The 15,307-nt window shown below is 34.3% G+C and overlaps 1 long non-coding RNA gene across 1 annotated transcript; it reads right to left on the minus strand.

Moving 5' to 3' along the window:
- Positions 1 to 1,421: 1,421 nt before the first annotated feature.
- LOC122278133 lies at positions 1,422 to 3,107 on the minus strand. Its single transcript, XR_006229299.1, has 4 exons — positions 2,669 to 3,107; positions 2,465 to 2,528; positions 1,947 to 2,024; positions 1,422 to 1,831 (listed from the first exon to the last, which is right to left on the minus strand). It is a non-coding gene; the product is annotated as an uncharacterized LOC122278133 (long non-coding RNA).
- Between the last annotated feature and the right edge of the window lie 12,200 nt (positions 3,108 to 15,307).

The following is a 15,307-nucleotide window of genomic DNA, read 5'->3' on the forward strand; positions in this document are numbered from 1 at the left end:
TAATTGTCGATTTAGTGATTGATAGAATTGGAGACCGTCTGAAATATGATACATGATCATGTGTGACTCAGAATGATAAGATTCACAATGAAAAGTACAATTGCTTAATTTTCTTATGCCGTTATAATTCGGGCAAAATGGAAATCAATCGTTATATTCCACATAGTATCTAAAGACTTGTGAGGCTGATCATGACCTTACATAAATACAAACGAAAGGTCATTGTTTGGCACGTCTGATGTGATTGCTACTTGTACTAGTTGGGCATGTACTAGTAATTATTGGCCAAGTTGCCCATTTTAACTTATAAAGTAATATTACAGTTGTAAAATATGCAAACGTAACGTAATCGTTTTGAAAAAAGAGTGGAGTTCACGATTAAAAAGTTAATTTTTTTTTTCATATGGGTCCCGTATTAATTCACTTTTTTCAAAGAGATTGCGTGGTGCTTGTACAACCACGACTACAAATATCATTTCTCTAACGTATATTATGATTGAAAAAGTCTATTCGCAACCAAAGGAATCTTGTGTTATCGAGTCCAACGTGGCAAATTAAAAACAACGCTGTTTCGCCATCCCCATCAAAACCCCATCCCCACGAAGGCCGTCTTCTCCATCCCCACGAAGCCCCTATCGTCTTTTCTATGAAGTCATTGCCCGGGGAGGAAGACGAAGCCGGTGAGAAACTGCTCCCTTCGTCTTCCTCCCCTAGCTTATTAGCTGTAAAACCAAACCACAGGATACAATGCGCCACATCCCTATGTTGTAGAGCCTCCAACTTACTCATATACCATTTAAATAATTTTATTTCAAGATTATCATCGATTGGGACAAAACTACAGGCACAGATTGCCCTTTTCTTTCCAATGTGCTAGCAACCGTTGTTAATATGTTACTAATATATAAAATATGTAGGGCACGCTATACATATATATTAAATTAAGATCTCAGATAAATTCTATCACAAGCTAGTGTAGAGGAAGGATACATATTCCACACCACTAACATGTATGATTGATTGGTAAAAGAAATTTAAAATTTTGAATTTTTAAATCAAATCTTTTGTGTGAATTGTGTCATATCCTAGAATATATAACTCAAAACTTCAACAAACATTTGGAAACAAACGCTGCTGTGCATAAATAGAAAAGGAGAAATGTGGTCACATATCCCTTGTGCTGTACTCGATTTTGGATTAGCTTTCTATGTTTTTTTTTTTAAATAATATCAGTTATTTTGAAATAAGTTTCAACTATCAAATACTTGTGAAATGGCTCTGCATCTCCTTTTCCGATTTGTTGATTTGATTCTTGCACTTTTTATCTCCGAAAGTGAAATTCTCATATCCACCCCTTTCAACAAGCACAGTTTTTTCATTTTTAGCCGAACGGATTCTGACTTTATCCATCATCTCAATTTTTTTATTTTACTAACATGATAATTTTTTATGACAAGTAATATATCTTGACTTACTCGGACTCATTACATGATTGTGTTTGAGGACAACATTGAATAACTGATACCCTCTATTGGCTATTTGTTTTACATTAATCTTAGCCTTGCAATTTGTCCTCCTATCGGCTTTGGCTGATCAATTTTTGATGATTTGCTTATTGGCTTGTGATGGCAACTGCATACTATTGTGAAGTATTTTACCTTCCCATAATCTCCAATAGTTGATATCCTTTCTGACAATCCAAATCCCTCATTTTTGGCATACTTTATGTAGTGTTCAATAATATCTGCTTGAGTCTCAAATATCATATCAACCTTAAGCTCTTCAACCTTTTGATTCTTGGTATACTGATACCCAACTTGCTCTTCTTGGTCTACATTAAGCAAAACACAATTTATTAAAAATACATTAAGCATGCTATAAAATAATCAATATTTAAAAGAGTTCATAAAACAATACCATTAAAAATTCAATAATTAACATATAACCTTGTAGAGTGTCAGGACTGTCACTGTCATGATCATCCTTAAAAAATATCAATCAACACGGTTCCATCTTGATTATAGCTACAAAATAAAATAATTAAAAAATATATATAAACAACTATGTTTTGGGCGGCTCCCAAACAAAACAATATTTTGGACGTGGCTCCCAATCGAAAACAATATATAAACCACTATGTCTCTAAAAAAAATAGTTCTATACAAAATCAAAATTCTATAACTCAATTTTTAAAAATCGTATTATATGATTTCATACTAGAACACACATCAGACTAGAACACAAATGCATACTTCATAATATAAAACAAATATATGGCCATAACCAAAAAAATGCAGGGCCATAACACCACTGGGAAGGTGCATAACAAATTAGAACTCTATATTTCGTTTTTGTACAAATCTGAGATAAGAATGTGTAAAAATGCCATTTTTTGCCAATATTTCCCAACTTTGTGTAAAAGGAATGTGTAAAAAAATTTGTTCCCATTCTATCTTGTGTATACCTGCCGGCAAGGGCTCCAACGTGATTGTAACTTCCGGCAATGTTAAGGACGATGCCGGCGATACCTACAAATTAATAGAAATAAGAGAGAGAGAGAGAGAGAGAGAGAGAGAGAGAGAGAGAGAGAGAGAGAGAGAAACCAAAAACCAGAGAATGGAAGTGGAAAAGTAGAAAAAAAGAATGTCAGAGAGAGAGAGAGAGTTACCGGTGGCTAACATTGGGTTGCTGAAGAATACTAACAGGGACGTTGGGCGGGGAATGAAAACTTGTGAAATGGGACTTGCTGGGAACTCTATAAACGAGATGGCATGGCAGTAATGAAAACTCTACTCACTTTCTGGAGGAAAAAAAAAAAAAAAAACTGTGTGGGATTATCTGTAGTGGCTCCCTAAAAAAATGTATGAAAAAGTTTTTTTTTATAAATATTTTAACCTATTTGGTGGCCACCTTGAGTGAGTTTTCTCTATGGCTGTAGTAGCGTCCTTATTAAAAACTACTAAGAAGTGAGTTTTCTCATCTTCTTGTTGAGTTCTCAGTTTAACAGTTCCCCCTCATGCCCCCCTTTCTCTTTCTCCTCAAACTCCCTGCCATCACGCACGGAAGCTTCCACCACCGTGAATATCGGCACAACCACCTTTGCTCCATTGCCCTTTCTCTCTGTGAGCCCCAGACCCTCTGTCACACGGCTAATTTGCGTTTGTCCAATGGCCTTGTTAATTCGTAAGAAAGTTTTTCTTTAGTATAATTATGTTTGTACCCTTGGTGTAAAGCTTCTTAGAGTTCACGTAGGCCTTGTTGTTGGACTGGGCTTATTTTTGGCTTGGCCTGGGTTTGATCTTATCGAACTTTATATTTTGAGTTAAGTTTACAGTGAATAAATATTAATTTAGACCTATCTTATAATGAATTAAATTTTTATAATAAGCTGGGTTTTATATATTTCATAAAACTATTATAATATGTTAAGATGTGCTTAGTTTTTAAATTGGACTTGTATTATAAATCGGGTTGGGCCTGGTTACATATTTTTCCAGAAAATCATTATATATATATTGGTTTACATTGACTGGTTTTATTGTTATTTTAAGATGGGTTGTTTTGTTTTAAATTTGACTTTGCTTGATGTTTAAATTAGACTTGTGGTATGAGTATGTTCAAGGGATTATTAAGTTAGACGCATTTTACACTGGGCCGATTATATGTTTTGAAAAAACCATTGTGAATCCAGTTAAGTAGGATATTGGGACACGTTCTTCTATACAGATTTTAGTGATATTTAATACTACATATAGGTGACGAGTAATGAAATGAGATTTAGGAAGCGGCATAGCAAGATAAGTAATTTGATCACAAATCAGGATCATCACATGTGAGTTTAGATAAATTATTAAGTTTAAGCCAATTCTTGATAGCCTCTTTTATATACCTTGTATGTCAGAAGTTATGCAAGCATGGCACATTCATTTTAGTTCATGATCATGTTAAGTTTCGCATCAAGTTTAATTTAGCATTCTATAATTATGTATGCATTATGCATGTCTGCACCTCACGATTCATAAAGACATGTAAGTGTTTATATATATATATATAAATATATATATATATATATATATATATTTATTTTATGATAAGTTCTCTTATGATTAAGTTTAAGATAAGTTAAGTTTTATATAATGACCATTTAGATGCATAATACCAATGTAGTCCCAAAATAGTAGTTTTCATAAAAATCTTTCAAATGACTTAATTGTTCCAAAAGATCTCCAAAAAATATAGGACCATCATTTCAACTGCTATTAAAATAAACTATCCATTATCAAAAGGGTCCCATAATAAAATGTCTTCTGGCATGGCCGATCCTACTTGGCCTTATCTTGGTTTAAAAAAACCCTTCTCAGCTTTTTAAAGAGCTGCAACATTTCAGTAATAAATTGGTCTGCAGCTTCTAGCCTCTCTAAAATGGATGGCTCTGGGGAGACCTCACGTCTCTTTGGAGTCTCCTTAGGGATCTGGGGAGATGGTCTCTTGCGCTTCCCCATGACTTTCCTCTTGGGTTCTTGTCACAATATCTACCATTCTAGTTGAGTGAATTGTAGCAGAAACTGCCACAATGAAATTTTGAGAAATTTTAGTAAGTAAACAAATAACATATAATAAATATCATAAGCATATGAAAGCAAACCAAAATGAATGCAAGGACATGAAACTTTACTTATGCATTTGAATTACGAAAACACCACGTGTATCAAAACTTTTGTAACCTTTTTCATAAACCATCTTTTCATCATTTCATTCTTGTACATTTAGAGCATACATGTGAGCTCGAGTTTTTGTTCATATAACATATCATAACTTGTTATAGAGCTCAAGGCCTTAATTTTTGACTTCAACATATAATTGGATACCTCATGGTTTCCCTATGCATCGTAGTTTCCCCGCTCGTTACCGTATCAACGGTTGGCCCACTTTCAACAAGGTGATAACGTCTTACTTTTAGTCATACTTATTATGGTAGTTCACCTTTTTGCCTTTATCGTAGGGCACCCACTAGCTTTAGGTGCAACTTAGCTCCAATATCCTTTTCTTTTAGAAACTATTCAAGGTCCGCCGACTATACTTTGTTAACTCAGGGGTTACCACTCCATTTTAATCACTCCTAAGTGGACAGAGGAGTTCCCTTAAGGCATTTCTCCAGTCTTAGCATTTGGGGTCGTGAAAAAACTTTAAAAGACTCTTTTTCTTTTTAGAAAAGTTTCACAAAGCCCATTGCATGTGACATGGACTATGAAACTTTGTGCTTTCATGAGATACGTACTAATGCCGAGACTTAATCTTAAATATATATCAAGAAATCATGCACCACTATATACATTTCACGTTACGGCTTGAAAATATTAGAACATGCGATTATATTCTTAATCATAAACTCTAAGGCATTTTATTAACAAGTAAGAAGCAAACATTCACAACTTCACATGTAGCATGCAATGGTTGACACATACAAACACGAGCATGCTTGAGAATTAATTTTATGCCTTTAAAACTTTAATCACATCATGCTAACCCTTCATCTATGGTCATGGCTGAAATCTATCATTCTTGAATATACATTACACCAACTTTCATGAACTTAGAATCTTCTAATGTATTTTACAAAACTTTATCAATGAACCTCCATGTAGAGACGAAAACATATAAGTGAACATACTTATGAAAAAGCAAGTATTTCTTGAGTTCAATCCTATAAAAGATCCGGTGATGCAACAACCTCCATGAACATATTAAGAATCATGCAATCCAAACCTTAAATATGTCCTTTTGTTCAATTTTCACGATATAACTTAGCAACAATAAACTATTTCAAACATATGTTGAGCAATCATACAAGGATCTGGTTATATCACATGGAAGAATGTCATCATTTCAAGTCTAATCATTTAACCTAACATCAAGTGAGTTCACATGACATATATATAAAATATCAAGTACAAGTTATAAATTTACTCACAAAAATCCACAATCAATAAGTGAGCAAGTTGAAAATATATATAACAATCATTAGGTTCGATCATTCAAAATCCTAACCCGTGTGAGTGAGTGTTGTGCTCTTGACATCTTTTTCCAAGAAAAAGGCTCCCAATATTCAGACCTCCATTTCCTCAAGTCCGAATCTTGCATAAACTAAAATCCTAGTTCAAATAAACACTAAAGTTGTGGCCCTCTTTCTTCAAAACATCATGCTTTTAAGCTAAAAGCAAGTAGGGTTGAGTCCTCAGCTTTTTAGAAGAAAAATCCTAATCTAGCCATGTGTGTATGTGTAAACTCATGTGGGAAACTCTACAAAACCGAAAACTAACTTCCTATTACTCCTGGGTGAGGGCGTTTGACCATGAGTTCATGGTGAACTTAGCCAAGTCCGAAACTTGCTTCTCATGGCCATGTGTGTGGTGTAAAGAAAAATGTTGTTTTTCCTTCATATCTTATGTGACTCCCCCCTTAGAAAGTATCCTCTAACTTTTCTTGCCTTCACAATGGTGTTTTGAAAGAAATGAGTGTAGTGTGGATGATGTTTCAATGGTGAGAAAGTAATGGAAAGTAGAGAGAGGTGGTGGCTGAAAGTTTCAAGAGAAAAATCCTCCAAGTGACTAAGAAGATAGGGTTTTCGGCATCCTCTCCCTTTGATAGACATAAGAGGCTTCTTGCACAAGCTAAACTTCTTTGCATGGATGCCATTTGGCACCTCACCCTTGAGCCTCTTCCCATTCTCCATCATCTCAAAACCAAAACCTTCATTCCCTATTTGTCCTTCATCTTATGTTTTGGTTCAATGAAACTCATGGAAAAATGGTCTTTCATCTAACTAGGATCTTCCTCAATCTCCTGCGAGTGTGCATGCATGCCAAGTGGCATGTGAAGAGTGTGTGAGTGCATGGGGGCCAAAATTCCTTCTCTTTCCAAGGAGATCTTTCTTCCACCAATGTCTTGGACATTGCGATTAGTCATGGTGGGTGGCAAAATTGCACCAACTTCCTTGCCCTAACTATCCATCTCAAGTGGTCTTCTACAAGATTCTTCTAGAATCCTTGTAAGTGTGTATGCATTCTCTTCCCAAGCAAGATTTTGCCTTTTTCCAAGACAAGCTCTTCACCTTCCATTTGCATGCATGACACATGGCAAAAACCAAATCATCTTCCCCATGGTTGCCATGCATGTCCTTTAGCTTCCCTTAGGTTCGAACTTGCATAGCCTCTTCATCTTACTTCTAGAATCTCTCCTTCATAGTGAAAAATGTCACCACACTATCACCTTACAAGAAAGCCTTCTTGCTTGTATGACATATGGGAAGAAGGGATTCATTCCCTATGGTAGGTGTGTGCTCTAATTCCAATGGGCTTCAAAACCGGAATTCCATTACAAAGCCAACTTCCACATGGGCTTGGGCCTTGCTCAATACCTCATATGCCTTCTATTCTAACCTAATTTCTCAATGGGTTATTCCTCGTTGCTTGGCCAAAAATAATAATACATATTAAAATAAATAAGAGGCTTAGCTAAAATCTTGGTCATCACAACAACTCAGCGGGTAAAGGTCAAATTGTGTTAAAAATTCAATCCCCATGAACATTTTCACATACAGCATGCAAATTGTGTTTTAACATTAATCTATATTTCAATTTTTAAAAAATTATTCAACTAGTACTTATATTACATCAATAATTCAAGATGGAAAGCCATACTCAAACACATTCAATAAGTTCCTCTTTCTCCTTTTTGTCCACGACACTCTAGCTAACATGACTCTTTCTACACAGTACTTCATGATCCACATCACTCTCATTGTGTAGACTGTTTTGTTGTTGTATGATGGGCCTATCTTGCCATTCTTTTGCATACTCTCAAACTTTGTCCCTTTGGCTACACCCTTACCACATTTATAAGTGTTTGGGTACTATACTAGCAAAACAAACATTCAGACTTTCATGTTCCACCACGTATAAATCCTCTTCTAGGGTGTTTATGAAAAAGAAATAGGATGTACAAAACATTATACTTACCCTCAACAGTTGTATTCACCTCTCCAGGAGATTAGGAAGGAAAAAGCAATGAAGGTACTTTACCTGGAGGTTGAGTGGAGTCATTAGAGTCCACACAACTTCTTTGCCTCTGTAGCTATTATGGATACTAGTAGGAAACGTACATCATTTTCCCCATTAAACCATCACATATAAAATGAAAGGGTCAATAACTTCAAAATCATCATACATAAAAAATTATTTTCAATATCTTGACTTTTACTTCAATCCAAAACTTGTCTTTCCAATTACTACTAGTGGCATTTCTAGTGGACTTTTCTACAAAACCAATACCAAACCAAACAACTTCACTTCTTGCGGTGGACCTTTCTACCATCATCCGCATCATGCTGCTCATCCATAGGCTTCTTTTGGTTTACAAGGCATGCTTGAGCTCAACCATTTTCATTTTTGCTGGAATTAATATGCATCATCTCCACTGCAACACATATGCCAAGAAGATATCAAGAGTATAGATTGGGTTAATTAAAAATTGACAACTAAAAGGAAAAATTCTGCATTTCCAGAGTTACTTCAAAGTTAGTAATGTTAACCTACCCCAAAATTTAACATATCTCAATAAGCTTAGATGTAATTTGAAAACAAGAAAACAACATAGCTATATTCCATGTTAAATGTAATGCAGCAAACGGGAAACTAACAACAACCTGCCGCCAAATACAACCTTCATAGAGAAAACAAAAAATTCTATTGCTTTCATACAGAATGAATCAAAACCATCAAGCAAGTAAAACTTGGCTTACCAAAAAAATATAAAAATTTCATTGCATATATTTGAGAGATATAACAAATAGATATCCTATTGTTACTAGATAGAAAATGTAAAAATTTATTTACACATCAACACAGAGGAAAAACGACGAACCCATGGAGCTTGCCACATTAGTGAGGAGTTTATTCTAGGAAATACTATAGAAGCAGTCAATATTAATATACGAGGAACTTCATTATAGTGTAGCTAACATCATATCTCCTGACATTTTAATACAGCCTCTACTACCATACTCCCATCCAAACTTCATTGGCCACGTGATAGTGATAACCAAGAAACAAAATTTCTAGGAAAAGGCATTATTTAGTATCATTATGAATGTAGGGATTCTAGGATAAATGCAGTAATATGCATTCAACAATATTTATAAGTTGAAAACAAGAGGAAGCCCTTAGACGTATGTTATTAGGAGGGCTATGTTTATGTTGCCTTTGGATTTACAACAACCATGGACAGAAAGCCATATATGATGATCTACCACCTTGTTCGAAGGATTTTTTTCTAACATGCAAAAATCATGTCTTTAATTAACCTATTAAGTCCTCGTTGAGTCACAAAAGAAAATACACGCACATGTTAAGAGACATAAGTGACTGCATAAACCCCACTATATCATGTGGTACATTAGTTGGAACTTTTCAGAAAATTGTGATAACTATAATAGAACCACTCAATTAGAAAATAGTAAAATTTGTATAAATGGCGATGCTAGGAGAGATGCCAATTGGCCTCGGTAGCTATTCAAACACCACAGGTATCCTCAGTCACCTAGAATATGCAAAATAATAATAATAATAAATAAATAAATAAAAATAAAAATTGGTTAAGTAAGAAATGAAATTGGTTCATCTATAATTCATGATAGCATGTTAAATGAATCTAATAAATAGTAGCTAAGGGGGGGTTAAACTTACAGCATTAATGTGTACCATCGTCGGATGATGTCCCATTATCTATCACAAGATCATCACTACTACCACTTTGGTAATCATTGTTTTCATCTAAATCGTCATCAATGAAGTCTTCATCATTGGGAAGGGATATCACATCTTTCAAAAGCTTATCAACAGCAACATTGATTGGTTCTACGTCAATCCTATGCAATGGAGAAATAATGCCAATATCATCGTATTCAGGTTCTACCACCACATACGATGGTTCATCGTCTTGAAAAGTAAGAAAATTTAGATTCTACTCATCATCCTCGTCATCATCATTGACCAATGGTATAATTGGAACACCATATATGTTACTATTGGTCACCCTTTGCATGATGGACTAATTACCACGTTTACTAGTATCTTGAAGGTAAAACACTTGAGCTACCTAACAGGCAAGGGCGAATGGCTCATCCTTATATCATTTATAAGAAGAGTTGACACTAGTTATGTGGTCTCCAACATGTATTCCTCTCTTTATATCACCGACATGAAACTAGTCACATCTAAACAAATATACATGATGCCAGCCCATATAGTGTAATTGAAAAATGTCAATTAGAACACTGTAGAAATCGATAGCATTTGATTGATGTTCTCCTTTAACAACCACTCCACTATTTTGGGTTCGGCGATATTGTCCATGAGACATTGTGTGGAATCTGATACCATTCATGATGCAAGTAGAAATTGAAGCAACCCATGGGTTTGGTCCATAAGCTAGTACATATATATCATCAGAGACATCATCAGGATTTGCTGCATGCAGCTCTTGAATCTATTCATATTGGGGTGCAAAAGGTTAGAATTACTATAGTAAACTTATGTGATAACTAATTACATGTGCACTTTGTTTCTATAGGTAACGTACTCGTGTGCAAAACCAAGATGGAAATTCCCTTTTATGTCTACACTCTACTATTTCTAGGGAAATTTCTTTTATCTTCATATAGTGCTCACTACAAATCCCTAAAAACTCAAAGTAAGCTAGTGGTCCATGGTTCGACAATATTTATAATTTGTATGTAATGAAAAAAAAAAACCAAAGACTTACTCTGACTAATCTATTTACAATTATTTAGCACATACCACCTTGCCTTTGCAAGTATACTTTGGTCCAATCAAATGGAAGTATGGGAGCCACACAGACACACCTTCTGTGAAAATAGAGAAGTCACTAGATTCTATATCCTTATCCATATCCTTGTTTCATTCCTCATGATTATATATGGTCTCAACATCATGGATATACATGGAGCAGAAGATCAAGTATCCAACATGAACATATAGGCTTCAGCAATTGAGCCTTCCAAATGAGCCTTGTTGATGACATAGCACTTGAATTTTTCTAAATATAGTTCGAAAGGATACATTCAACTATAATGAACTGGCTCCTCAAGGAAAGCCTCACTGGGTAAATGAATGGTGAGGTGCACCATTATATCAAAAAAGGCAAGTGGGAAAATCATCTCAAGCTTGCAGAGGATGATTGCAATGTCGGATTTTAGTTGCTTCAATACTTCCAAAGTCAACATTTGTACACACAAAGCCTTGAAGAAGGAACTAAACTCGGTCAATTCAAGTTGAATATCAGGTTGGAAAAACATACCAATTGTAATTGGAAGTAATCTTTGCAAGAACACGTGATAGTCATGACTTTTCATTCTTGATATCTTTCCATCACCAACTACAACACATCTAGAAATGTTCAAGGCAAAACCATATGAAAATTTAACAACCACAAGCCATTCAAATAAAAGTCCCCTTTTATCTTAAATCTAGCGTGTACAACCCAAGCAACATGGAGTACCCACTAGCTGAAGTTTGTCAATGTAATTCCTTTCTTAACCCAAGCTCCATCAAGTCCTTACGTGCATTAATAGTGTGTTTAGTTTTTCCTTCAATATCCATCAACATTCCTAAGACATTCTCGCAAATGTTTTTTCCAATGTGCATGATATCGAGATTATGTTGTAAAGGCAACATTGACCAGTAAGGTAATTGGAAGAATAAACTTTGTTTAGTCCAATTCAATTCTTCTAGTTTGTGTTTTCTCTTTCGAGAACCTTTGCCAAATTCTATATTACCTACCTACTGTAGTTGATGGAGTACATTATGTCCCATGAGTTCTAAAGGAGTCAACCATAGGTATCTACACAATAGTGCAGCATGTAAGTGAAAGTGTAATAGTGTTTTTCCCATGTTTCAACCACATGGAATCTATATTCTCGTTGCATAATGGGCAAGCCAACTTTCCCTTTGTGTTCCACCCTAAAAGATTGGCATATGCAAGAAAATCATTAATGGTCCGCAATAGTGTAGCATGTAAGTGAAAGTGTTCCAACGTTGATGCATCGTAGGTATCTACACAGTCCTCCCATAACTGTTTTAGTTCATTGACTAAAGGTTGTAAATAAATATCGAAGTCATGGTGATTTTGGTCTAGGAATGAGCAAGGATAGCATTAAGTAGGGATCTTTCATGCATAATAAGGGGGTAAGTTGTATAGCAATAGTATTATTGGCCATGTGATATAATGTTTGCTCAAATTATTATATGGGTTGAACCCATCACTGGCTAGCCCCAGTCTGACATTGTGAGCATCTTGTGCATACCAATCGGAGTCTTTATTGAATTGTCTCCACATCTTAGAATCAGTAGGATGTCTTAAAGTACTATGGTCATCAACTCGTTCTCTATGCCATTTCAAAGATTTTGCTTTATTCTTTGATATAAATAGCCGTTGTAACCTCAAGATTAGAGGAAAGGAGTGCAAAAAATTTTGGTGAATCTTCTCCTTTTCCCCTCTCGTTGACACTCACCTTGATTCATTGCATTTAGAACATGCTTTTTTGTCTACATCGTGTTTCCACAATAGCATGCAGTCATTTAGGCAAGCATGTATTGTAACATCAAGACCCCAAACGTGTAATGTTATTATTATTGTTGTTGTTGTTGTTGTTGTTGTTGTTGTTAATTTGATATATGTTTTAAGATGGTGTTCGTTGTTGATTGGATTTCTTCCCCTATCTTGAATATTTTTTCTCGTTGGTTTTTCAGTTTGAATAAGACTCCTAAATCGAAACCAACTCCAAACTCCAAACTCTATCCAATTTCCATATTACTCACGAATCAATCATTTACCTTGTCTATAAAAATCCCACGAAATTAGATTAATTATTCCGAAATCTAGTCGACAGATAGGAAAAAAAAGAAGAGTCACTCGCATAGTTTAAGTACTCTGCCCAGCTATCGCCAATCACCACAAGATGTCGAAGCACCATCGACGGTGCCAGAAACTGCCGGCTAGTCTTGTGCTGTTGCACCCACTCCCTCAGGTAAGCCATTGCTGTCACACTCACCCTTCCTCCCCTTGGTTGTTTGAGTTTTCAGTTTCTCTCTCTAAGATTGCTCTCTCTCTCTCTCTCTCTCTCTCTCTCTCTCTCTCTCTCTCTCTCTCAATGTATGTGTGTGTGTGTAACAATCCGATCATTCTTTCTTTTATAGTTATGAGTCTACTTCTACATGCCGAGCTTCGATGGCGTGTTTTAAAAGATACCAAACGGATTTTTAAAGTAAACCTAGTATTTTAAAGCTTATGAATATTTTAAATGTCTTGAAAATATTATACGTAATATTTCCAGTGTTATCAAACTAAGCTTTGTTTTTTAAACAACACAATTAAAATATTTTAGAAGAGCTCTGAAAATATTATAATTGTGAAAAATTATTTAATTTAAATGATTTTAGTCATTTAAAAATATTACGAGATTTAAAATATGTTAAAAACTCTAAATTAATATAAGTGGTTTTATTCTCTTTAAATAATTAACAAGATTTCATCATTTTAATTAATGATAAAAGAATATTATTTTATGAACTTTAGTTTATAAAATAATATTTTATCTTAATTCATCTTAGTGTTTTAAATTAAATAAATGCTTACTTAAATAAATGGCGAAATCTTATGCAGCACACCACTAGAGCAATGATCTAGGCTATCTTTAGAACGTTTGAGTTTTTCTAGCCTACCTTAATTATCTATCTCTAGTCACCCATATGAGCCTTAAACGCATTGGCTATTTTTTTTCATTAACCTACATTTACCACACCTTTTAACCTATAAACAATCATCCTACATTTTCAAGAAAATTTCTTACTTGCTTAATCATTGGAGAAGAGAAAAAGTTTGTTAAAGAGTTAAAAGAGTAAAAGCAAGTTTTGTTATTCTATCATAAAGTAATAATAATAATAAAATAAAAAATGAGAAAAAAATACAACCTGAATTGCCAAAAAAAAAAAAAAAGGTTTGGGGGTTGTGGGAAAAGAAATAGAAAAAGAAAAAAGAGATGAATAAATTACTCATAAGTTGCTTTATGAAGTAAATGTAAAACTTTGTCTCTTTCTTCATTGGAGAAGCTTGTGTTGAATTTTCTCACTTTGAATTCCATACCAATTTTTTTCTTTTGCCATCACCTTAAGCCGAACATTACAAGCTTTCATTAAGACGTTTTGATCTTTGGTGGTGTGTTTGTACTACATTAGTAGAGAGTTGATTTGAAAAATAGGCATTGGAAGTTCGAGAATCTCATTTTCATAGAGATCAATCATAATTCAATTGAGTTTGCACAAATTGATCTGAGTTAATGGGGTAACAAGTTAAGATTGGTTACTCACACACACACACTCAAAGGTTTGCTTGTAGCCTAAGCATGCTTTTGAATTACTCTAAAAACTTGTTAAATGTTTAGACTTTCCTTGAATCAGTTTCTTTATCCAATCCATAAGGCAATCATTATGAGAAATCAACTTATTCTATTTGTTTAATTTTTCTTTTTTCTTTTTTCTTTTCTTTTTGCTTAAGGACTAGCAAATATTAAGTTTGGTGGTGTTTTATATGCTTAATTTCTATATAAGTTTTGTCATACTTTTATTCTTAATTTTATGCTAGTTTGTGTTTAATTTTCTTCTTTATTAGAGTTTTTATTTATTTTATTTATTTTTGTTTAGGAATAAATAAATTGAAGAAGCCATCAAGAAAATAAGAAACATTTAGTTCTCAAAATTCCTGAAGTACCTTTCGGTAATTGGATAATAACTTTTTCTAGACAACTCCAATAAGGGTAATTTCAGTGTCTACAGAAAAAACAGAGAAAATTCTAGAACTTTTGTATTAAATCCTTGGCCAAAAATGAATATCTAAAAGGTAAAAAAGGCGCATCAATTTAAAAGTCGTAAAACTGCCGAATTCCTGAAATACCCTTAAGTATTTGGAGCATAACTTCTTAGAAAACTACAATAAGGGCAATCTCAATGTCTACAAAAATCTGAGATAAAAACCTACAACTTTTATGTTTTAGGTAGGGCCGGAAATAAACATCTTGAAGGATGAAGTGACGCTTCAAGGAGGAGGTCAAAAATCTGCAGAATTGGAGTTCATCAACGATAGAGATTCTTGATCTACATAGAGTTTCCTTCTTAACTCTTTAATCTTCTCTTTGTATAATTCTCATTATAAATTGTAGAATTATTATGGTTTG

The sequence above is a fragment of the Carya illinoinensis genome, chromosome 10, assembly GCF_018687715.1.
Source record: "Carya illinoinensis cultivar Pawnee chromosome 10, C.illinoinensisPawnee_v1, whole genome shotgun sequence".
Classification (NCBI taxonomy): Eukaryota; Viridiplantae; Streptophyta; class Magnoliopsida; order Fagales; family Juglandaceae; genus Carya; species Carya illinoinensis.